We start from the raw sequence: 25,707 nt of genomic DNA on the forward strand, positions 1-25,707 counted from the left end.
AGGGTACACTTATCATAGTTCAGTTGTATTCCAGAGAGGTTAGAGAAATGATCTAGATTGTCTATGAGTCTCTGCAGCGATCCAAATGGTGGTTTTAAAAGAAAGCATAAGTCCTCAGCGTACAATGACACCTTTGTTTTTAAGCCCCGGATTTCTATCCCCTTGATTTTATTGTTGGTTCTGATTTTAATAGCTAACATTTTGATGGCCATGATGAATAGATATGTCGACAGTGGACAACCTTGTTTCACTCCTCTTGACAGTAATACCCTCTTCCGACAACATCCGATGAAATTGGAGAGCGCCAAATTCAATTGACAAAGTCATAATATTAAACATTCATGAAGATAGAAGTGTCTCACATCATTTAAAAGTTTAACTTCTTGTTAATCTAAATGCGTTGCCAGATTTCAAAAAGGCTTTATGGCGGAAGCATACCATGTGATTATCTGAGGACAGCGCCCCACATCAAAATATTTTTTCAACCAGCACAGGCTTCACAGAATTGCAAATAGCGATTAAATAAATCACTTACCTTTGAAGATCTTCCTCTGTTTGCAATCCCAAGGATCCCAGCTAGACAAAGAATGTTCGTTTTGTTTGATAAATTCCTTCTTTATATCCAAAAAAGTTAGTTTAGTTGGAGCCATTGATTTCAGTAATCCACTCCTTCAACATGCATACAAAGGAATCCAAAAAGCTACCGGTAAACTTTGTTCATACAAGTCAAACAATGTTCTATTCAACCCTCAGGTACCCTAAGATGTAAATAAAGGATAATACTCCAGACAGAAAGAACGGTGTTCAATAGGAAAGGAAAATAACGAAGAGCGCACCCTCATTCATGCGCGCCAAAAGCCTACTTTTCCTGTTGAGCTTCCTTGGGAAAAACTACTATTACTTGTTCGTATTTCAACAAACAAGCCTGAAACCCTGTATAAAGACTGTTGACATCTAGTGGAATCCATAGGTACTGCAATCTGGGAGGAATTTTTATATACAGACCCATAGACTTGCATTGGAAAGGCCTCTTAGCGCCAAAAAATACAACTATTTCTGGATGGATTTTCCTTGGGTTTTCGCCTGCCATATCAATTCTGTTATACTCACAGACATTATTTTAACAGTTTAGAAACTTCAAAGTGTTTTCCATCAAATTCTACCAATTATATGCATTTCCTAGCTTCTGGTCCTGAGTAACAGGCAGTTTACTTTGGGCACGTCAGTCAGGCATTCAGAATACTGCCCTTCAGAAGTTTTAATACTTTCTCAGAAGTAGCCATTATTTACTATACTGAATAATAAAATATACGCAACACGCAACAATTGAAACGTTTTTACTGAGTTAATATAAGGAAAAGTTCAAGTTAATGTTGTTATTCTTTCAACATGCATCACTGGATTACATGACCTCTGCTACTCCTGTCTCTAGTTTCAGCACTTTTTAAATCATGATGGGCAGCCCAGGACAGAATCGGCAAATGGTAACTCCCACCCTTTGCAAAGTTTCAGATGAATGTCACAGAGGGTAGAGTCAAAATCAAGGCCCCAGTGAGAATTGAACTCACGACCCCTGGTTTACAAGACCAGTGCTCTAACCACTGAGCTATGGAGCCATACGGTAAGGTATGAAGAATTGGAATGCTATAAAGATCGCATACAGTTAAAAAAAGAGACACACCTAAGTAACCAAACATGCAGGTTTCCCAGTCTGGCTCCTACAGTAAATGCAGATTCCTTGACATCCTTTGTTATACATTTAATGACAAACTCTCCCAGGTCTATGTGACCCACAGGCAGGTCTGGTATAGTGGTCCACATTCTTCAGAATTCTCCTTTAATAGTCTCCTCTCCTTCATGACCATCCATTTTGTTATTTTTAGGGGTAGATCAGCTTTAATACTGCAGATGGATTGTGTGTCCTTTCAATGTAACTGTCTGCATCATTTCCAATCCCCCATACATTTTTTTTACAAACATTCCATTGTATTATTTTCCCTTAACCCTACCACCCCTCCCCTAATTGGATTCAATTAATGGACATCAATACTTAGACTTCTACTTCTAGCTTATACATACTATAAACATATTAGGGACACAGTATATTTTACATTAGTCATATTTTTATATTTTTAATTTTAGTCCCACCCTTCAGCTACCCTCAACCCCTCTCACCAATCTCTGAAAACCATCCAACTTTATAAGGGTACACTTATCATAGTTCAGTTGTATTCCAGAGAGGTTAGAGAAATGATCTAGATTGTCTATGAGTCTCTGCAGCGATCCAAATGGTGGTTTTAAAAGAAAGCATAAGTCCTCAGCGTACAATGACACCTTTGTTTTTAAGCCCCGGATTTCTATCCCCTTGATTTTATTGTTGGTTCTGATTTTAATAGCTAACATTTGGATGGCCATGATGAATAGATATGTCGACAGTGGACAACCTTGTTTCACTCCTCTTGACAGTAATACCCTCTTCCGACAACATCCGATGAAATTGGAGAGCGCCAAATTCAATTGACAAAGTCATAATATTAAACATTCATGAAGATAGAAGTGTCTCATATCATTTAAAAGTTTAACTTCTTGTTAATCTAAATGCGTTGCCAGAGTTCAAAAAGGCGGAAGCATACCATGTGATTATCTGAGGACAGCGCCCCACATCAAAATATTTTTTCAACCAGCACAGGCTTCACAGAATTGAAAATAACGATTAAATAAATCACTTACCTTTGAAGATCTTCCTCTGTTTGCAATCCCAAGGATCCCAGCTACACAATGAATGTTCGTTTTGTTTGATAAAGTCCTTCTTTATATCCAAAAAAGTTAGTTTAGTTGGAGCCATTGATTTCAGTAATCCACTCCTTCAACATGCATACAAAGGAATCCAAAAAGCTACCGGTAAACTTTGTTCATACAAGTCAAACAATGTTCTATTCAACCCTCAGGTACCCTAAGATGTAAATAAAGGATAATACTCCAGACAGAAAGAACGGTGTTCAATAGGAAAGGAAAATAACGAAGAGCGCACCCTCATTCATGCGCGCCAAAAGCCTACTTTTCCTGTTGAGCTTCCTTGGGAAAAACTACTATTACTTGTTCGTATTTCAACAAACAAGCCTGAAACCCTGTATAAAGACTGTTGACATCTAGTGGAATCCATAGGTACTGCAATCTGGGAGGAATTTTTATATACAGACCCATAGACTTGCATTGGAAAGGCCTCTTAGCGCCAAAAAATACAACTATTTCTGGATGGATTTTCCTTGGGTTTTCGCCTGCCATATCAATTCTGTTATACTCACAGACATTATTTTAACAGTTTAGAAACTTCAAAGTGTTTTCCATCAAATTCTACCAATTATATGCATTTCCTAGCTTCTGGTCCTGAGTAACAGGCAGTTTACTTTGGGCACGTCAGTCAGGCATTCAGAATACTGCCCTTCAGAAGTTTTAATACTTTCTCAGAAGTAGCCATTATTTACTATACTGAATAATAAAATATACGCAACACGCAACAATTGAAACGTTTTTACTGAGTTAATATAAGGAAAAGTTCAAGTTAATGTTGTTATTCTTTCAACATGCATCACTGGATTACATGACCTCTGCTACTCCTGTCTCTAGTTTCAGCACTTTTTAAATCATGATGGGCAGCCCAGGACAGAATCGGCAAATGGTAACTCCCACCCTTTGCAAAGTTTCAGATGAATGTCACAGAGGGTAGAGTCAAAATCAAGGCCCCAGTGAGAATTGAACTCACGACCCCTGGTTTACAAGACCAGTGCTCTAACCACTGAGCTATGGAGCCATACGGTAAGGTATGAAGAATTGGAATGCTATAAAGATCACACCCGTCATACAGTTAAAAAAAGAGACACACCTAAGTAACCAAACATGCAGGTTTCCCAGTCTGGCTCCTACAGTAAATGCAGATTCCTTGACATCCTTTGTTATACATTTAATGACAAACTCTCCCAGGTCTATGTGACCCACAGGCAGGTCTGGTATAGTGGTCCACATTCTTCAGAATTCTCCTTTAATAGTCTCCTCTCCTTCATGACCATCCATTTTGTTATTTTTAGGGGTAGATCAGCTTTAATACTGCAGATGGATTGTGTGTCCTTTCAATGTAACTGTCTGCATCATTTCCAATCCCCCATACATTTTTTTTACAAACATTCCATTGTATTATTTTCCCTTAACCCTACCACCCCTCCCCTAATTGGATTCAATTAATGGACATCAATACTTAGACTTCTACTTCTAGCTTATACATACTATAAACATATTAGGGACACAGTATATTTTACATTAGTCATATTTTTATATTTTTAATTTTAGTCCCACCCTTCAGCTACCCTCAACCCCTCTCACCAATCTCTGAAAACCATCCAACTTTATAAGGGTACACTTATCATAGTTCAGTTGTATTCCAGAGAGGTTAGAGAAATGATCTAGATTGTCTATGAGTCTCTGCAGCGATCCAAATGGTGGTTTTAAAAGAAAGCATAAGTCCTCAGCGTACAATGACACCTTTGTTTTTAAGCCCCGGATTTCTATCCCCTTGATTTTATTGTTGGTTCTGATTTTAATAGCTAACATTTTGATGGCCATGATGAATAGATATGTCGACAGTGGACAACCTTGTTTCACTCCTCTTGACAGTAATACCCTCTTCCGACAACATCCGATGAAATTGGAGAGCGCCAAATTCAATTGACAAAGTCATAATATTAAACATTCATGAAGATAGAAGTGTCTCATATCATTTAAAAGCTTAACTTCTTGTTAATCCAAATGCGTTGCCAGATTTCAAAAAGGCTTTACGGCGGAAGCATACCATGTGATTATCTGAGGACAGCGCCCCACATCAAAATATTTTTTCAACCAGCACAGGCTTCACAGAATTGCAAATAGCGATTAAATAAATCACTTACCTTTGAAGATCTTCCTCTGTTTGCAATCCCAAGGAACCCAGCTACACAATGAATGTTCGTTTTGTTTGATAAATTCCTTCTTTATATCCAAAAAAGTTAGTTTAGTTGGAGCCATTGATTTCAGTAATCCACTCCTTCAACATGCATACAAAGGAATCCAAAAAGCTACCGGTAAACTTTGTTCATACAAGTCAAACAATGTTCTATTCAACCATCAGGTACCCTAAGATGTAAATAAAGGATAATACTCCAGACAGAAAGAACGGTGTTCAATAGGAAAGGAAAATAACGAAGAGCGCACCCTCATTCATGCGCGCCAAAAGCCTACTTTTCCTGTTGAGCTTCCTTGGGAAAAACTACTATTACTTGTTCGTATTTCAACAAACAAGCCTGAAACCCTGTATAAAGACTGTTGACATCTAGTGGAATCCATAGGTACTGCAATCTGGGAGGAATTTTTATATACAGACCCATAGACTTGCATTGGAAAGGCCTCTTAGCGCCAAAAAATACAACTATTTCTGGATGGATTTTCCTTGGGTTTTCGCCTGCCATATCAATTCTGTTATACTCACAGACATTATTTTAACAGTTTAGAAACTTCAAAGTGTTTTCCATCAAATTCTACCAATTATATGCATTTCCTAGCTTCTGGTCCTGAGTAACAGGCAGTTTACTTTGGGCACGTCAGTCAGGCATTCAGAATACTGCCCTTCAGAAGTTTTAATACTTTCTCAGAAGTAGCCATTATTTACTATACTGAATAATAAAATATACGCAACACGCAACAATTGAAACGTTTTTACTGAGTTAATATAAGGAAAAGTTCAAGTTAATGTTGTTATTCTTTCAACATGCATCACTGGATTACATGACCTCTGCTACTCCTGTCTCTAGTTTCAGCACTTTTTAAATCATGATGGGCAGCCCAGGACAGAATCGGCAAATGGTAACTCCCACCCTTTGCAAAGTTTCAGATGAATGTCACAGAGGGTAGAGTCAAAATCAAGGCCCCAGTGAGAATTGAACTCACGACCCCTGGTTTACAAGACCAGTGCTCTAACCACTGAGCTATGGAGCCATACGGTAAGGTATGAAGAATTGGAATGCTATAAAGATCGCATACAGTTAAAAAAAGAGACACACCTAAGTAACCAAACATGCAGGTTTCCCAGTCTGGCTCCTACAGTAAATGCAGATTCCTTGACATCCTTTGTTATACATTTAATGACAAACTCTCCCAGGTCTATGTGACCCACAGGCAGGTCTGGTATAGTGGTCCACATTCTTCAGAATTCTCCTTTAATAGTCTCCTCTCCTTCATGACCATCCATTTTGTTATTTTTAGGGGTAGATCAGCTTTAATACTGCAGATGGATTGTGTGTCCTTTCAATGTAACTGTCTGCATCATTTCCAATCCCCCATACATTTTTTTTACAAACATTCCATTGTATTATTTTCCCTTAACCCTACCACCCCTCCCCTAATTGGATTCAATTAATGGACATCAATACTTAGACTTCTACTTCTAGCTTATACATACTATAAACATATTAGGGACACAGTATATTTTACATTAGTCATATTTTTATATTTTTAATTTTAGTCCCACCCTTCAGCTACCCTCAACCCCTCTCACCAATCTCTGAAAACCATCCAACTTTATAAGGGTACACTTATCATAGTTCAGTTGTATTCCAGAGAGGTTAGAGAAATGATCTAGATTGTCTATGAGTCTCTGCAGCGATCCAAATGGTGGTTTTAAAAGAAAGCATAAGTCCTCAGCGTACAATGACACCTTTGTTTTTAAGCCCCGGATTTCTATCCCCTTGATTTTATTGTTGGTTCTGATTTTAATAGCTAACATTTTGATGGCCATGATGAATAGATATGTCGACAGTGGACAACCTTGTTTCACTCCTCTTGACAGTAATACCCTCTTCCGACAACATCCGATGAAATTGGAGAGCGCCAAATTCAATTGACAAAGTCATAATATTAAACATTCATGAAGATAGAAGTGTCTCATATCATTTAAAAGCTTAACTTCTTGTTAATCCAAATGCGTTGCCAGATTTCAAAAAGGCTTTACGGCGGAAGCATACCATGTGATTATCTGAGGACAGCGCCCCACATCAAAATATTTTTTCAACCAGCACAGGCTTCACAGAATTGCAAATAGCGATTAAATAAATCACTTACCTTTGAAGATCTTCCTCTGTTTGCAATCCCAAGGAACCCAGCTACACAATGAATGTTCGTTTTGTTTGATAAATTCCTTCTTTATATCCAAAAAAGTTAGTTTAGTTGGAGCCATTGATTTCAGTAATCCACTCCTTCAACATGCATACAAAGGAATCCAAAAAGCTACCGGTAAACTTTGTTCATACAAGTCAAACAATGTTCTATTCAACCATCAGGTACCCTAAGATGTAAATAAAGGATAATACTCCAGACAGAAAGAACGGTGTTCAATAGGAAAGGAAAATAACGAAGAGCGCACCCTCATTCATGCGCGCCAAAAGCCTACTTTTCCTGTTGAGCTTCCTTGGGAAAAACTACTATTACTTGTTCGTATTTCAACAAACAAGCCTGAAACCCTGTATAAAGACTGTTGACATCTAGTGGAATCCATAGGTACTGCAATCTGGGAGGAATTTTTATATACAGACCCATAGACTTGCATTGGAAAGGCCTCTTAGCGCCAAAAAATACAACTATTTCTGGATGGATTTTCCTTGGGTTTTCGCCTGCCATATCAATTCTGTTATACTCACAGACATTATTTTAACAGTTTAGAAACTTCAAAGTGTTTTCCATCAAATTCTACCAATTATATGCATTTCCTAGCTTCTGGTCCTGAGTAACAGGCAGTTTACTTTGGGCACGTCAGTCAGGCATTCAGAATACTGCCCTTCAGAAGTTTTAATACTTTCTCAGAAGTAGCCATTATTTACTATACTGAATAATAAAATATACGCAACACGCAACAATTGAAACGTTTTTACTGAGTTAATATAAGGAAAAGTTCAAGTTAATGTTGTTATTCTTTCAACATGCATCACTGGATTACATGACCTCTGCTACTCCTGTCTCTAGTTTCAGCACTTTTTAAATCATGATGGGCAGCCCAGGACAGAATCGGCAAATGGTAACTCCCACCCTTTGCAAAGTTTCAGATGAATGTCACAGAGGGTAGAGTCAAAATCAAGGCTCCAGTGAGAATTGAACTCACGACCCCTGGTTTACAAGACCAGTGCTCTAACCACTGAGCTATGGAGCCATACGGTAAGGTATGAAGAATTGGAATGCTATAAAGATCGCATACAGTTAAAAAAAGAGACACACCTAAGTAACCAAACATGCAGGTTTCCCAGTCTGGCTCCTACAGTAAATGCAGATTCCTTGACATCCTTTGTTATACATTTAATGACAAACTCTCCCAGGTCTATGTGACCCACAGGCAGGTCTGGTATAGTGGTCCACATTCTTCAGAAATCTCCTTTAATAGTCTCCTCTCCTTCATGACCATCCATTTTGTTATTTTTAGGGGTAGATCAGCTTTAATACTGCAGATGGATTGTGTGTCCTTTCAATGTAACTGTCTGCATCATTTCCAATCCCCCATACATTTTTTTTACAAACATTCCATTGTATTATTTTCCCTTAACCCTACCACCCCTCCCCTAATTGGATTCAATTAATGGACATCAATACTTAGACTTCTACTTCTAGCTTATACATACTATAAACATATTAGGGACACAGTATATTTTACATTAGTCATATTTTTATATTTTTAATTTTAGTCCCACCCTTCAGCTACCCTCAACCCCTCTCACCAATCTCTGAAAACCATCCAACTTTATAAGGGTACACTTATCATAGTTCAGTTGTATTCCAGAGAGGTTAGAGAAATGATCTAGATTGTCTATGAGTCTCTGCAGCGATCCAAATGGTGGTTTTAAAAGAAAGCATAAGTCCTCAGCGTACAATGACACCTTTGTTTTTAAGCCCCGGATTTCTATCCCCTTGATTTTATTGTTGGTTCTGATTTTAATAGCTAACATTTTGATGGCCATGATGAATAGATATGTCGACAGTGGACAACCTTGTTTCACTCCTCTTGACAGTAATACCCTCTTCCGACAACATCCGATGAAATTGGAGAGCGCCAAATTCAATTGACAAAGTCATAATATTAAACATTCATGAAGATAGAAGTGTCTCATATCATTTAAAAGCTTAACTTCTTGTTAATCCAAATGCGTTGCCAGATTTCAAAAAGGCTTTACGGCGGAAGCATACCATGTGATTATCTGAGGACAGCGCCCCACATCAAAATATTTTTTCAACCAGCACAGGCTTCACAGAATTGCAAATAGCGATTAAATAAATCACTTACCTTTGAAGATCTTCCTCTGTTTGCAATCCCAAGGAACCCAGCTACACAATGAATGTTCGTTTTGTTTGATAAATTCCTTCTTTATATCCAAAAAAGTTAGTTTAGTTGGAGCCATTGATTTCAGTAATCCACTCCTTCAACATGCATACAAAGGAATCCAAAAAGCTACCGGTAAACTTTGTTCATACAAGTCAAACAATGTTCTATTCAACCATCAGGTACCCTAAGATGTAAATAAAGGATAATACTCCAGACAGAAAGAACGGTGTTCAATAGGAAAGGAAAATAACGAAGAGCGCACCCTCATTCATGCGCGCCAAAAGCCTACTTTTCCTGTTGAGCTTCCTTGGGAAAAACTACTATTACTTGTTCGTATTTCAACAAACAAGCCTGAAACCCTGTATAAAGACTGTTGACATCTAGTGGAATCCATAGGTACTGCAATCTGGGAGGAATTTTTATATACAGACCCATAGACTTGCATTGGAAAGGCCTCTTAGCGCCAAAAAATACAACTATTTCTGGATGGATTTTCCTTGGGTTTTCGCCTGCCATATCAATTCTGTTATACTCACAGACATTATTTTAACAGTTTAGAAACTTCAAAGTGTTTTCCATCAAATTCTACCGATTATATGCATTTCCTAGCTTCTGGTCCTGAGTAACAGGCAGTTTACTTTGGGCACGTCAGTCAGGCATTCAGAATACTGCCCTTCAGAAGTTTTAATACTTTCTCAGAAGTAGCCATTATTTACTATACTGAATAATAAAATATACGCAACACGCAACAATTGAAACGTTTTTACTGAGTTAATATAAGGAAAAGTTCAAGTTAATGTTGTTATTCTTTCAACATGCATCACTGGATTACATGACCTCTGCTACTCCTGTCTCTAGTTTCAGCACTTTTTAAATCATGATGGGCAGCCCAGGACAGAATCGGCAAATGGTAACTCCCACCCTTTGCAAAGTTTCAGATGAATGTCACAGAGGGTAGAGTCAAAATCAAGGCCCCAGTGAGAATTGAACTCACGACCCCTGGTTTACAAGACCAGTGCTCTAACCACTGAGCTATGGAGCCATACGGTAAGGTATGAAGAATTGGAATGCTATAAAGATCGCATACAGTTAAAAAAAGAGACACACCTAAGTAACCAAACATGCAGGTTTCCCAGTCTGGCTCCTACAGTAAATGCAGATTCCTTGACATCCTTTGTTATACATTTAATGACAAACTCTCCCAGGTCTATGTGACCCACAGGCAGGTCTGGTATAGTGGTCCACATTCTTCAGAATTCTCCTTTAATAGTCTCCTCTCCTTCATGACCATCCATTTTGTTATTTTTAGGGGTAGATCAGCTTTAATACTGCAGATGGATTGTGTGTCCTTTCAATGTAACTGTCTGCATCATTTCCAATCCCCCATACATTTTTTTTACAAACATTCCATTGTATTATTTTCCCTTAACCCTACCACCCCTCCCCTAATTGGATTCAATTAATGGACATCAATACTTAGACTTCTACTTCTAGCTGATACATACTATAAACATATTAGGGACACAGTATATTTTACATTAGTCATATTTTTATATTTTTAATTTTAGTCCCACCCTTCAGCTACCCTCAACCCCTCTCACCAATCTCTGAAAACCATCCAACTTTATAAGGGTACACTTATCATAGTTCAGTTGTATTCCAGAGAGGTTAGAGAAATGATCTAGATTGTCTATGAGTCTCTGCAGCGATCCAAATGGTGGTTTTAAAAGAAAGCATAAGTCCTCAGCGTACAATGACACCTTTGTTTTTAAGCCCCGGATTTCTATCCCCTTGATTTTATTGTTGGTTCTGATTTTAATAGCTAACATTTTGATGGCCATGATGAATAGATATGTCGACAGTGGACAACCTTGTTTCACTCCTCTTGACAGTAATACCCTCTTCCGACAACATCCGATGAAATTGGAGAGCGCCAAATTCAATTGACAAAGTCATAATATTAAACATTCATGAAGATAGAAGTGTCTCATATCATTTAAAAGCTTAACTTCTTGTTAATCCAAATGCGTTGCCAGATTTCAAAAAGGCTTTACGGCGGAAGCATACCATGTGATTATCTGAGGACAGCGCCCCACATCAAAATATTTTTTCAACCAGCACAGGCTTCACAGAATTGCAAATAGCGATTAAATAAATCACTTACCTTTGAAGATCTTCCTCTGTTTGCAATCCCAAGGAACCCAGCTACACAATGAATGTTCGTTTTGTTTGATAAATTCCTTCTTTATATCCAAAAAAGTTAGTTTAGTTGGAGCCATTGATTTCAGTAATCCACTCCTTCAACATGCATACAAAGGAATCCAAAAAGCTACCGGTAAACTTTGTTCATACAAGTCAAACAATGTTCTATTCAACCATCAGGTACCCTAAGATGTAAATAAAGGATAATACTCCAGACAGAAAGAACGGTGTTCAATAGGAAAGGAAAATAACGAAGAGCGCACCCTCATTCATGCGCGCCAAAAGCCTACTTTTCCTGTTGAGCTTCCTTGGGAAAAACTACTATTACTTGTTCGTATTTCAACAAACAAGCCTGAAACCCTGTATAAAGACTGTTGACATCTAGTGGAATCCATAGGTACTGCAATCTGGGAGGAATTTTTATATACAGACCCATAGACTTGCATTGGAAAGGCCTCTTAGCGCCAAAAAATACAACTATTTCTGGATGGATTTTCCTTGGGTTTTCGCCTGCCATATCAATTCTGTTATACTCACAGACATTATTTTAACAGTTTAGAAACTTCAAAGTGTTTTCCATCAAATTCTACCGATTATATGCATTTCCTAGCTTCTGGTCCTGAGTAACAGGCAGTTTACTTTGGGCACGTCAGTCAGGCATTCAGAATACTGCCCTTCAGAAGTTTTAATACTTTCTCAGAAGTAGCCATTATTTACTATACTGAATAATAAAATATACGCAACACGCAACAATTGAAACGTTTTTACTGAGTTAATATAAGGAAAAGTTCAAGTTAATGTTGTTATTCTTTCAACATGCATCACTGGATTACATGACCTCTGCTACTCCTGTCTCTAGTTTCAGCACTTTTTAAATCATGATGGGCAGCCCAGGACAGAATCGGCAAATGGTAACTCCCACCCTTTGCAAAGTTTCAGATGAATGTCACAGAGGGTAGAGTCAAAATCAAGGCCCCAGTGAGAATTGAACTCACGACCCCTGGTTTACAAGACCAGTGCTCTAACCACTGAGCTATGGAGCCATACGGTAAGGTATGAAGAATTGGAATGCTATAAAGATCGCATACAGTTAAAAAAAGAGACACACCTAAGTAACCAAACATGCAGGTTTCCCAGTCTGGCTCCTACAGTAAATGCAGATTCCTTGACATCCTTTGTTATACATTTAATGACAAACTCTCCCAGGTCTATGTGACCCACAGGCAGGTCTGGTATAGTGGTCCACATTCTTCAGAATTCTCCTTTAATAGTCTCCTCTCCTTCATGACCATCCATTTTGTTATTTTTAGGGGTAGATCAGCTTTAATACTGCAGATGGATTGTGTGTCCTTTCAATGTAACTGTCTGCATCATTTCCAATCCCCCATACATTTTTTTTACAAACATTCCATTGTATTATTTTCCCTTAACCCTACCACCCCTCCCCTAATTGGATTCAATTAATGGACATCAATACTTAGACTTCTACTTCTAGCTTATACATACTATAAACATATTAGGGACACAGTATATTTTACATTAGTCATATTTTTATATTTTTAATTTTAGTCCCACCCTTCAGCTACCCTCAACCCCTCTCACCAATCTCTGAAAACCATCCAACTTTATAAGGGTACACTTATCATAGTTCAGTTGTATTCCAGAGAGGTTAGAGAAATGATCTAGATTGTCTATGAGTCTCTGCAGCGATCCAAATGGTGGTTTTAAAAGAAAGCATAAGTCCTCAGCGTACAATGACACCTTTGTTTTTAAGCCCCGGATTTCTATCCCCTTGATTTTATTGTTGGTTCTGATTTTAATAGCTAACATTTTGATGGCCATGATGAATAGATATGTCGACAGTGGACAACCTTGTTTCACTCCTCTTGACAGTAATACCCTCTTCCGACAACATCCGATGAAATTGGAGAGCGCCAAATTCAATTGACAAAGTCATAATATTAAACATTCATGAAGATAGAAGTGTCTCATATCATTTAAAAGCTTAACTTCTTGTTAATCCAAATGCGTTGCCAGATTTCAAAAAGGCTTTACGGCGGAAGCATACCATGTGATTATCTGAGGACAGCGCCCCACATCAAAATATTTTTTCAACCAGCACAGGCTTCACAGAATTGCAAATAGCGATTAAATAAATCACTTACCTTTGAAGATCTTCCTCTGTTTGCAATCCCAAGGAACCCAGCTACACAATGAATGTTCGTTTTGTTTGATAAATTCCTTCTTTATATCCAAAAAAGTTAGTTTAGTTGGAGCCATTGATTTCAGTAATCCACTCCTTCAACATGCATACAAAGGAATCCAAAAAGCTACCGGTAAACTTTGTTCATACAAGTCAAACAATGTTCTATTCAACCATCAGGTACCCTAAGATGTAAATAAAGGATAATACTCCAGACAGAAAGAACGGTGTTCAATAGGAAAGGAAAATAACGAAGAGCGCACCCTCATTCATGCGCGCCAAAAGCCTACTTTTCCTGTTGAGCTTCCTTGGGAAAAACTACTATTACTTGTTCGTATTTCAACAAACAAGCCTGAAACCCTGTATAAAGACTGTTGACATCTAGTGGAATCCATAGGTACTGCAATCTGGGAGGAATTTTTATATACAGACCCATAGACTTGCATTGGAAAGGCCTCTTAGCGCCAAAAAATACAACTATTTCTGGATGGATTTTCCTTGGGTTTTCGCCTGCCATATCAATTCTGTTATACTCACAGACATTATTTTAACAGTTTAGAAACTTCAAAGTGTTTTCCATCAAATTCTACCAATTATATGCATTTCCTAGCTTCTGGTCCTGAGTAACAGGCAGTTTACTTTGGGCACGTCAGTCAGGCATTCAGAATACTGCCCTTCAGAAGTTTTAATACTTTCTCAGAAGTAGCCATTATTTACTATACTGAATAATAAAATATACGCAACACGCAACAATTGAAACGTTTTTACTGAGTTAATATAAGGAAAAGTTCAAGTTAATGTTGTTATTCTTTCAACATGCATCACTGGATTACATGACCTCTGCTACTCCTGTCTCTAGTTTCAGCACTTTTTAAATCATGATGGGCAGCCCAGGACAGAATCGGCAAATGGTAACTCCCACCCTTTGCAAAGTTTCAGATGAATGTCACAGAGGGTAGAGTCAAAATCAAGGCCCCAGTGAGAATTGAACTCACGACCCCTGGTTTACAAGACCAGTGCTCTAACCACTGAGCTATGGAGCCATACGGTAAGGTATGAAGAATTGGAATGCTATAAAGATCACACCCGTCATACAGTTAAAAAAAGAGACACACCTAAGTAACCAAACATGCAGGTTTCCCAGTCTGGCTCCTACAGTAAATGCAGATTCCTTGACATCCTTTGTTATACATTTAATGACAAACTCTCCCAGGTCTATGTGACCCACAGGCAGGTCTGGTATAGTGGTCCACATTCTTCAGAATTCTCCTTTAATAGTCTCCTTTCCTTCATGACCATCCATTTTGTTATTTTTAGGGGTAGATCAGCTTTAATACTTCAGATGGATTGTGTGTCCTTTCAATGTAACTGTCTGCATCATTTCCAATCCCCCATACATTTTTTTACAAACATTCCATTGTATTATTTTCCCTTAACCCTACCACCCCTCCCCTAATTGGATTCAATTAATGAACATCAATACTTAGACTTCTACTTCTAGCTTATACATACTATAAACATATTAGGGACACAGTATATTTTACATTAGTCATATTTTTATATTTTTAATTTTAGCCCACCCTTCAGCTACCCTCAACCCCTCTCACCAATCTCTGAAAACCATCCAACTTTATAAGGGTACACTTATCATAGTTCAGTTGTATTCCAGAGAGGTTAGAGAAATGATCTAGATTGTCTATGAGTCTCTGCAGCGATCCAAATGGTGGTTTTAAAAGAAAGCATAAGTCCTCAGCGTACAATGACACCTTTGTTTTTAAGCCCCGGATTTCTATCCCCTTGATTTTATTGTTGGTTCTGATTTTAATAGCTAACATTTTGATGGCCATGATGAATAGATATGTCGACAGTGGACAACCTTGTTTCACTCCTCTTGACAGTAATACCCTCTTCCGACAACATCCGATGAAATTGGAGAGCGCCAAATTCAATTGACAAAGTCATAATATTAAACATTCATGAAGATAGAAGTGTCTCATATCATTTAAAAGTTTAACTTCTTGTTAATCCAAATGCGTTGCCAGATTTCAAAAAGGCTTTATGGCGGAAGCATACCATGTGATTATCTGAGGACAGCGCCCCACATCAAAATATTTTTTCAACCAGCACAGGCTTCACAGAATTGCAAATAGCGATTAAATAAATCACTTACCTTTGAAGATCTTCCTCTGTTTGCAATCCCAAGGAACCCAGCTACACAATGAATGTTCGTTTTGTTTGATAAATTCCTTCTTTATATCCAAAAAAGTTAGTTTAGTTGGAGCCATTGATTTCAGTAATCCACTCCTTCAACATGCATACAAAGGAATCCAAAAAGCTACCGGTAAACTTTGTTCATACAAGTCAAACAATGTTCTATTCAACCCTCAGGTACCCTAAGATGTAAATAAAGGATAATACTCCAGACAGAAAGAACGGTGTTCAATAGGAAAGGAAAATAACGAAGAGCGCACCCTCATTCATGCGCGCCAAAAGCCTACTTTTCCTGTTGAGCTTCCTTGGGAAAAACTACTATTACTTGTTCGTATTTCAACAAACAAGCCTGAAACCCTGTATAAAGACTGTTGACATCTAGTGGAATCCATAGGTACTGCAATCTGGGAGGAATTTTTATATACAGACCCATAGACTTGCATTGGAAAGGCCTCTTAGCGCCAAAAAATACAACTATTTCTGGATGGATTTTCCTTGGGTTTTCGCCTGCCATATCAATTCTGTTATACTCACAGACATTATTTTAACAGTTTAGAAACTTCAAAGTGTTTTCCATCAAATTCTACCAATTATATGCATTTCCTAGCTTCTGGTCCTGAGTAACAGGCAGTTTACTTTGGGCACGTCAGTCAGGCATTCAGAATACTGCCCTTCAGAAGTTTTAATACTTTCTCAGAAGTAGCCATTATTTACTATACTGAATAATAAAATATACGCAACACGCAACAATTGAAACGTTTTTACTGAGTTAATATAAGGAAAAGTTCAAGTTAATGTTGTTATTCTTTCAACATGCATCACTGGATTACATGACCTCTGCTACTCCTGTCTCTAGTTTCAGCACTTTTTAAATCATGATGGGCAGCCCAGGACAGAATCGGCAAATGGCAAAGTTTCAGATGAATGTCACAGAGGGTAGAGTCAAAATCAAGGCCCCAGTGAGAATTGAACTCACGACCCCTGGTTTACAAGACCAGTGCTCTAACCACTGAGCTATGGAGCCATACGGTAAGGTATGAAGAATTGGAATGCTATAAAGATCACACCCGTCATACAGTTAAAAAAAGAGACACACCTAAGTAACCAAACATGCAGGTTTCCCAGTCTGGCTCCTACAGTAAATGCAGATTCCTTGACATCCTTTGTTATACATTTAATGACAAACTCTCCCAGGTCTATGTGACCCACAGGCAGGTCTGGTATAGTGGTCCACATTCTTCAGAATTCTCCTTTAACCTCTTGGAACTCCCCATACCGGATCCGGTATCAGGAATACAGACTCAAGCTCATTACCATAACGCAACGTTAACTATTCATGAAAATCGCAAATGAAATGAAATAAATATGCCATCTCGCAAGCTTAGCCTTTTGTAAACAAAACTGTCATCTCAGATTTTCAAAATATGCTTCTCAACCATAGGAAAACAATAATTTGTGTAACAGTAGCTAGCAAACAAAGGATTTAGCGTTAGCATAGCGTTAGCATCCAGCACGCAACATTTCAACAAAAACATAAAAGCCTTCAAATAAAATCATTTACCTTTGAAGAACTTCTGATGTTTTCAATGAGGATACTCTCAGTTGGATAGCAGATGCTCAGTTTTTCCAAAAAGATTCTTTGTGTATTAGAAATAGCTCCGTTTTATACATCACATTTGGCTACCAAAAAAAAACCGAAAATTCAGTCCTCAAAACGCGAACTTTTTTCCAAATTAACTCCATAATATCGACTGAAAACATGGCAAACGCTGTTTAGAATCAATCATCAAGGTGTTTTTCACATATCTCTTCATTGATACATCGTTCTTGGACACATGCTTTCTCCCCTGAATCAAATGGTAAAGTGGAAGCAGCTGGCAATTGCGCACCGAATTCGACGCAGGACACCAGGCGGACACTTGGAAAATGTAGTCTCTTATGGTCAATCTTCCAATGATATGCCTACAAATACGTCACAATGCTGCTAAGACCTTGGGCGAACGACAGAAAGTGTAGGCTCATTCCTTGCGCAATCACAGCCATATAAGGAGACAATGGAAAACAGAGCTTCAGAAATTCTGCTAATTCCTGGGTGATGCATCATCTTGGTTTCGCCTGTAGAATGAGTTCTGGGGCACTTACAGACAAAATCTTTGCAGATTCTGAAACTTCAGAGTGTTTTCTTTCCAAAACGGTCAAGAATATGCATAGTCGAGCATCTTTTCGTGACAAAATATCGCGCTTAAAACGGGAACGTTTTTTATCCAAAAATGAAATAGCGCCCCCAGAGATCCAACAGGTTAATAGTCTCCTCTCCTTCATGACCATCCATTTTGTTATTTTTAGGGGTAGATCAGCTTTAATACTGCAGATGGATTGTGTGTCCTTTCAATGTAACTGTCTGCATCATTTCCAATCCCCCATACATTTTTTTTACAAACATTCCATTGTATTATTTTCCCTTAACCCTACCACCCCTCCCCTAATTGGATTCAATTAATGGACATCAATACTTAGACTTCTACTTCTAGCTTATACATACTATAAACATATTAGGGACACAGTATATTTTACATTAGTCATATTTTTATATTTTTAATTTTAGTCCCACCCTTCAGCTACCCTCAACCCCTCTCACCAATCTCTGAAAACCATCCAACTTTATAAGGGTACACTTATCATAGTTCAGTTGTATTCCAGAGAGGTTAGAGAAATGATCTAGATTGTCTATGAGTCTCTGCAGCGATCCAAATGGTGGTTTTAAAAGAAAGCATAAGTCCTCAGCGTACAATGACACCTTTGTTTTTAAGCCCCGGATTTCTATCCCCTTGATTTTATTGTTGGTTCTGATTTTAATAGCTAACATTTTGATGGCCATGATGAATAGATATGTCGACAGTGGACAACCTTGTTTCACTCCTCTTGACAGTAATACCCTCTTCCGACAACATCCGATGAAATTGGAGAGCGCCAAATTCAATTGACAAAGTCATAATATTAAACATTCATGAAGATAGAAGTGTCTCATATCATTTAAAAGCTTAACTTCTTGTTAATCCAAATGCGTTGCCAGATTTCAAAAAGGCTTTACGGCGGAAGCATACCATGTGATTATCTGAGGACAGCGCCCCACATCAAAATATTTTTTCAACCAGCACAGGCTTCACAGAATTGAAAATGGTGATTAAATAAATCACTTACCTGTTTGCAATCCCAAGGATCCCAGCTACACAATGAATGTTTGTTTTGTTTGATAAATTCCATCTTTATATCCAATAAAGTTAGTTTAGTTGGAGCCATTGATTTCAGTAATCCACTCCTTCAACATGCATACAAAGGAATCCAAAAAGCTACCGGTAAACTTTGTTCATACAAGTCAAACAATGTTCTATTCAACCCTCAGGTACCCTAAGATGTAAATAAAGGATAATACTCCAGACAGAAAGAACGGTGTTCAATAGGAAAGGAAAATAACGAAGAGCGCACCCTCATTCATGCGCGCCAAAAGCCTACTTTTCCTGTTGAGCTTCCTTGGGAAAAACTACTATTACTTGTTCGTATTTCAACAAACAAGCCTGAAACCCTGTATAAAGACTGTTGACATCTAGTGGAATCCATAGGTACTGCAATCTGGGAGGAATTTTTATATACAGACCCATAGACTTGCATTGGAAAGGCCTCTTAGCGCCAAAAAATACAACTATTTCTGGATGGATTTTCCTTGGGTTTTCGCCTGCCATATCAATTCTGTTATACTCACAGACATTATTTTAACAGTTTAGAAACTTCAAAGTGTTTTCCATCAAATTCTACCAATTATATGCATTTCCTAGCTTCTGGTCCTGAGTAACAGGCAGTTTACTTTGGGCACGTCAGTCAGGCATTCAGAATACTGCCCTTCAGAAGTTTTAATACTTTCTCAGAAGTAGCCATTATTTACTATACTGAATAATAAAATATACGCAACACGCAACAATTGAAACGTTTTTACTGAGTTAATATAAGGAAAAGTTCAAGTTAATGTTGTTATTCTTTCAACATGCATCACTGGATTACATGACCTCTGCTACTCCTGTCTCTAGTTTCAGCACTTTTTAAATCATGATGGGCAGCCCAGGACAGAATCGGCAAATGGTAACTCCCACCCTTTGCAAAGTTTCAGATGAATGTCACAGAGGGTAGAGTCAAAATCAAGGCTCCAGTGAGAATTGAACTCACGACCCCTGGTTTACAAGACCAGTGCTCTAACCACTGAGCTATGGAGCCATACGGTAAGGTATGAAGAATTGGAATGCTATAAAGATCGCATACAGTTAAAAAAAGAGACACACCTAAGTAACCAAACATGCAGGTTTCCCAGTCTGGCTCCTACAGTAAATGCAGATTCCTTGACATCCTTTGTTATACATTTAATGACAAACTCTCCCAGGTCTATGTGACCCACAGGCAGGTCTGGTATAGTGGTCCACATTCTTCAGAATTCTCCTTTAATAGTCTCCTCTCCTTCATGACCATCCATTTTGTTATTTTTAGGGGTAGATCAGCTTTAATACTGCAGATGGATTGTGTGTCCTTTCAATGTAACTGTCTGCATCATTTCCAATCCCCCATACATTTTTTTTACAAACATTCCATTGTATTATTTTCCCTTAACCCTACCACCCCTCCCCTAATTGGATTCAATTAATGGACATCAATACTTAGACTTCTACTTCTAGCTTATACATACTATAAACATATTAGGGACACAGTATATTTTACATTAGTCATATTTTTATATTTTTAATTTTAGTCCCACCCTTCAGCTACCCTCAACCCCTCTCACCAATCTCTGAAAACCATCCAACTTTATAAGGGTACACTTATCATAGTTCAGTTGTATTCCAGAGAGGTTAGAGAAATGATCTAGATTGTCTATGAGTCTCTGCAGCGATCCAAATGGTGGTTTTAAAAGAAAGCATAAGTCCTCAGCGTACAATGACACCTTTGTTTTTAAGCCCCGGATTTCTATCCCCTTGATTTTATTGTTGGTTCTGATTTTAATAGCTAACATTTTGATGGCCATGATGAATAGATATGTCGACAGTGGACAACCTTGTTTCACTCCTCTTGACAGTAATACCCTCTTCCGACAACATCCGATGAAATTGGAGAGCGCCAAATTCAATTGACAAAGTCATAATATTAAACATTCATGAAGATAGAAGTGTCTCATATCATTTAAAAGCTTAACTTCTTGTTAATCCAAATGCGTTGCCAGATTTCAAAAAGGCTTTACGGCGGAAGCATACCATGTGATTATCTGAGGACAGCGCCCCACATCAAAATATTTTTTCAACCAGCACAGGCTTCACAGAATTGAAAATGGTGATTAAATAAATCACTTACCTGTTTGCAATCCCAAGGATCCCAGCTACACAATGAATGTTTGTTTTGTTTGATAAATTCCATCTTTATATCCAATAAAGTTAGTTTAGTTGGAGCCATTGATTTCAGTAATCCACTCCTTCAACATGCATACAAAGGAATCCAAAAAGCTACCGGTAAACTTTGTTCATACAAGTCAAACAATGTTCTATTCAACCCTCAGGTACCCTAAGATGTAAATAAAGGATAATACTCCAGACAGAAAGAACGGTGTTCAATAGGAAAGGAAAATAACGAAGAGCGCACCCTCATTCATGCGCGCCAAAAGCCTACTTTTCCTGTTGAGCTTCCTTGGGAAAAACTACTATTACTTGTTCGTATTTCAACAAACAAGCCTGAAACCCTGTATAAAGACTGTTGACATCTAGTGGAATCCATAGGTACTGCAATCTGGGAGGAATTTTTATATACAGACCCATAGACTTGCATTGGAAAGGCCTCTTAGCGCCAAAAAATACAACTATTTCTGGATGGATTTTCCTTGGGTTTTCGCCTGCCATATCAATTCTGTTATACTCACAGACATTATTTTAACAGTTTAGAAACTTCAAAGTGTTTTCCATCAAATTCTACCAATTATATGCATTTCCTAGCTTCTGGTCCTGAGTAACAGGCAGTTTACTTTGGGCACGTCAGTCAGGCATTCAGAATACTGCCCTTCAGAAGTTTTAATACTTTCTCAGAAGTAGCCATTATTTACTATACTGAATAATAAAATATACGCAACACGCAACAATTGAAACGTTTTTACTGAGTTAATATAAGGAAAAGTTCAAGTTAATGTTGTTATTCTTTCAACATGCATCACTGGATTACATGACCTCTGCTACTCCTGTCTCTAGTTTCAGCACTTTTTAAATCATGATGGGCAGCCCAGGACAGAATCGGCAAATGGTAACTCCCACCCTTTGCAAAGTTTCAGATGAATGTCACAGAGGGTAGAGTCAAAATCAAGGCCCCAGTGAGAATTGAACTCACGACCCCTGGTTTACAAGACCAGTGCTCTAACCACTGAGCTATGGAGCCATACGGTAAGGTATGAAGAATTGGAATGCTATAAAGATCACACCCGTCATACAGTTAAAAAAAGAGACACACCTAAGTAACCAAACATGCAGGTTTCCCAGTCTGGCTCCTACAGTAAATGCAGATTCCTTGACATCCTTTGTTATACATTTAATGACAAACTCTCCCAGGTCTATGTGACCCACAGGCAGGTCTGGTATAGTGGTCCACATTCTTCAGAATTCTCCTTTAATAGTCTCCTCTCCTTCATGACCATCCATTTTGTTATTTTTAGGGGTAGATCAGCTTTAATACTGCAGATGGATTGTGTGTCCTTTCAATGTAACTGTCTGCATCATTTCCAATCCCCCATACATTTTTTTTACAAACATTCCATTGTATTATTTTCCCTTAACCCTACCACCCCTCCCCTAATTGGATTCAATTAATGGACATCAATACTTAGACTTCTACTTCTAGCTTATACATACTATAAACATATTAGGGACACAGTATATTTTACATTAGTCATATTTTTATATTTTTAATTTTAGTCCCACCCTTCAGCTACCCTCAACCCCTCTCACCAATCTCTGAAAACCATCCAACTTTATAAGGGTACACTTATCATAGTTCAGTTGTATTCCAGAGAGGTTAGAGAAATGATCTAGATTGTCTATGAGTCTCTGCAGCGATCCAAATGGTGGTTTTAAAAGAAAGCATAAGTCCTCAGCGTACAATGACACCTTTGTTTTTAAGCCCCGGATTTCTATCCCCTTGATTTTATTGTTGGTTCTGATTTTAATAGCTAACATTTTGATGGCCATGATGAATAGATATGTCGACAGTGGACAACCTTGTTTCACTCCTCTTGACAGTAATACCCTCTTCCGACAACATCCGATGAAATTGGAGAGCGCCAAATTCAATTGACAAAGTCATAATATTAAACATTCATGAAGATAGAAGTGTCTCATATCATTTAAAAGCTTAACTTCTTGTTAATCCAAATGCGTTGCCAGATTTCAAAAAGGCTTTACGGCGGAAGCATACCATGTGATTATCTGAGGACAGCGCCCCACATCAAAATATTTTTTCAACCAGCACAGGCTTCACAGAATTGAAAATGGTGATTAAATAAATCACTTACCTGTTTGCAATCCCAAGGATCCCAGCTACACAATGAATGTTCGTTTTGTTTGATAAATTCCTTCTTTATATCCAATAAAGTTAGTTTAGTTGGAGCCATTGATTTCAGTAATCCACTCCTTCAACATGCATACAAAGGAATCCAAAAAGCTACCGGTAAACTTTGTTCATACAAGTCAAACAATGTTCTATTCAACCCTCAGGTACCCTAAGATGTAAATAAAGGATAATACTCCAGACAGAAAGAACGGTGTTCAATAGGAAAGGAAAATAACGAAGAGCGCACCCTCATTCATGCGCGCCAAAAGCCTACTTTTCCTGTTGAGCTTCCTTGGGAAAAACTACTATTACTTGTTCGTATTTCAACAAACAAGCCTGAAACCCTGTATAAAGACTGTTGACATCTAGTGGAATCCATAGGTACTGCAATCTGGGAGGAATTTTTATATACAGACCCATAGACTTGCATTGGAAAGGCCTCTTAGCGCCAAAAAATACAACTATTTCTGGATGGATTTTCCTTGGGTTTTCGCCTGCCATATCAATTCTGTTATACTCACAGACATTATTTTAACAGTTTAGAAACTTCAAAGTGTTTTCCATCAAATTCTACCAATTATATGCATTTCCTAGCTTCTGGTCCTGAGTAACAGGCAGTTTACTTTGGGCACGTCAGTCAGGCATTCAGAATACTGCCCTTCAGAAGTTTTAATACTTTCTCAGAAGTAGCCATTATTTACTATACTGAATAATAAAATATACGCAACACGCAACAATTGAAACGTTTTTACTGAGTTAATATAAGGAAAAGTTCAAGTTAATGTTGTTATTCTTTCAACATGCATCACTGGATTACATGACCTCTGCTACTCCTGTCTCTAGTTTCAGCACTTTTTAAATCATGATGGGCAGCCCAGGACAGAATCGGCAAATGGTAACTCCCACCCTTTGCAAAGTTTCAGATGAATGTCACAGAGGGTAGAGTCAAAATCAAGGCCCCAGTGAGAATTGAACTCACGACCCCTGGTTTACAAGACCAGTGCTCTAACCACTGAGCTATGGAGCCATACGGTAAGGTATGAAGAATTGGAATGCTATAAAGATCACACCCGTCATACAGTTAAAAAAAGAGACACACCTAAGTAACCAAACATGCAGGTTTCCCAGTCTGGCTCCTACAGTAAATGCAGATTCCTTGACATCCTTTGTTATACATTTAATGACAAACTCTCCCAGGTCTATGTGACCCACAGGCAGGTCTGGTATAGTGGTCCACATTCTTCAGAATTCTCCTTTAATAGTCTCCTCTCCTTCATGACCATCCATTTTGTTATTTTTAGGGGTAGATCAGCTTTAATACTGCAGATGGATTGTGTGTCCTTTCAATGTAACTGTCTGCATCATTTCCAATCCCCCATACATTTTTTTTACAAACATTCCATTGTATTATTTTCCCTTAACCCTACCACCCCTCCCCTAATTGGATTCAATTAATGGACATCAATACTTAGACTTCTACTTCTAGCTTATACATACTATAAACATATTAGGGACACAGTATATTTTACATTAGTCATATTTTTATATTTTTAATTTTAGTCCCACCCTTCAGCTACCCTCAACCCCTCTCACCAATCTCTGAAAACCATCCAACTTTATAAGGGTACACTTATCATAGTTCAGTTGTATTCCAGAGAGGTTAGAGAAATGATCTAGATTGTCTATGAGTCTCTGCAGCGATCCAAATGGTGGTTTTAAAAGAAAGCATAAGTCCTCAGCGTACAATGACACCTTTGTTTTTAAGCCCCGGATTTCTATCCCCTTGATTTTATTGTTGGTTCTGATTTTAATAGCTAACATTTTGATGGCCATGATGAATAGATATGTCGACAGTGGACAACCTTGTTTCACTCCTCTTGACAGTAATACCCTCTTCCGACAACATCCGATGAAATTGGAGAGCGCCAAATTCAATTGACAAAGTCATAATATTAAACATTCATGAAGATAGAAGTGTCTCATATCATTTAAAAGCTTAACTTCTTGTTAATCCAAATGCGTTGCCAGATTTCAAAAAGGCTTTACGGCGGAAGCATACCATGTGATTATCTGAGGACAGCGCCCC

General features: G+C 38.1%; 11 non-coding genes across 11 annotated transcripts; all 11 read right to left on the reverse strand.

Annotated features, from left to right (window-relative positions):
• Positions 1-1,543: 1,543 nt before the first annotated feature.
• Positions 1,544-1,616, reverse strand: trnat-ugu (transfer RNA threonine (anticodon UGU)). Its single transcript has one exon. It is a non-coding gene; the product is annotated as a tRNA-Thr (tRNA).
• Positions 1,617-3,738: 2,122 nt separating this feature from the next.
• trnat-ugu (transfer RNA threonine (anticodon UGU)) lies at positions 3,739-3,811 on the reverse strand. The gene has a single exon. It is a non-coding gene; the product is annotated as a tRNA-Thr (tRNA).
• A 2,137-nt stretch (positions 3,812-5,948) lies between these two features.
• On the reverse strand, positions 5,949-6,021 carry trnat-ugu (transfer RNA threonine (anticodon UGU)). Its single transcript has one exon. It is a non-coding gene; the product is annotated as a tRNA-Thr (tRNA).
• Positions 6,022-8,151: 2,130 nt separating this feature from the next.
• Positions 8,152-8,224, reverse strand: trnat-ugu (transfer RNA threonine (anticodon UGU)). The gene has a single exon. It is a non-coding gene; the product is annotated as a tRNA-Thr (tRNA).
• A 2,130-nt stretch (positions 8,225-10,354) lies between these two features.
• Positions 10,355-10,427, reverse strand: trnat-ugu (transfer RNA threonine (anticodon UGU)). Its single transcript has one exon. It is a non-coding gene; the product is annotated as a tRNA-Thr (tRNA).
• A 2,130-nt stretch (positions 10,428-12,557) lies between these two features.
• trnat-ugu (transfer RNA threonine (anticodon UGU)) lies at positions 12,558-12,630 on the reverse strand. Its single transcript has one exon. It is a non-coding gene; the product is annotated as a tRNA-Thr (tRNA).
• Positions 12,631-14,760: 2,130 nt separating this feature from the next.
• On the reverse strand, positions 14,761-14,833 carry trnat-ugu (transfer RNA threonine (anticodon UGU)). The gene has a single exon. It is a non-coding gene; the product is annotated as a tRNA-Thr (tRNA).
• Positions 14,834-16,952: 2,119 nt separating this feature from the next.
• On the reverse strand, positions 16,953-17,025 carry trnat-ugu (transfer RNA threonine (anticodon UGU)). The gene has a single exon. It is a non-coding gene; the product is annotated as a tRNA-Thr (tRNA).
• A 3,169-nt stretch (positions 17,026-20,194) lies between these two features.
• Positions 20,195-20,267, reverse strand: trnat-ugu (transfer RNA threonine (anticodon UGU)). The gene has a single exon. It is a non-coding gene; the product is annotated as a tRNA-Thr (tRNA).
• Positions 20,268-22,381: 2,114 nt separating this feature from the next.
• Positions 22,382-22,454, reverse strand: trnat-ugu (transfer RNA threonine (anticodon UGU)). The gene has a single exon. It is a non-coding gene; the product is annotated as a tRNA-Thr (tRNA).
• A 2,121-nt stretch (positions 22,455-24,575) lies between these two features.
• trnat-ugu (transfer RNA threonine (anticodon UGU)) lies at positions 24,576-24,648 on the reverse strand. Its single transcript has one exon. It is a non-coding gene; the product is annotated as a tRNA-Thr (tRNA).
• Between the last annotated feature and the right edge of the window lie 1,059 nt (positions 24,649-25,707).

This window comes from Oncorhynchus clarkii, chromosome 2 (genome assembly GCF_045791955.1).
Source record: "Oncorhynchus clarkii lewisi isolate Uvic-CL-2024 chromosome 2, UVic_Ocla_1.0, whole genome shotgun sequence".
In the NCBI taxonomy this organism is placed as follows: domain Eukaryota; kingdom Metazoa; phylum Chordata; class Actinopteri; order Salmoniformes; family Salmonidae; genus Oncorhynchus; species Oncorhynchus clarkii.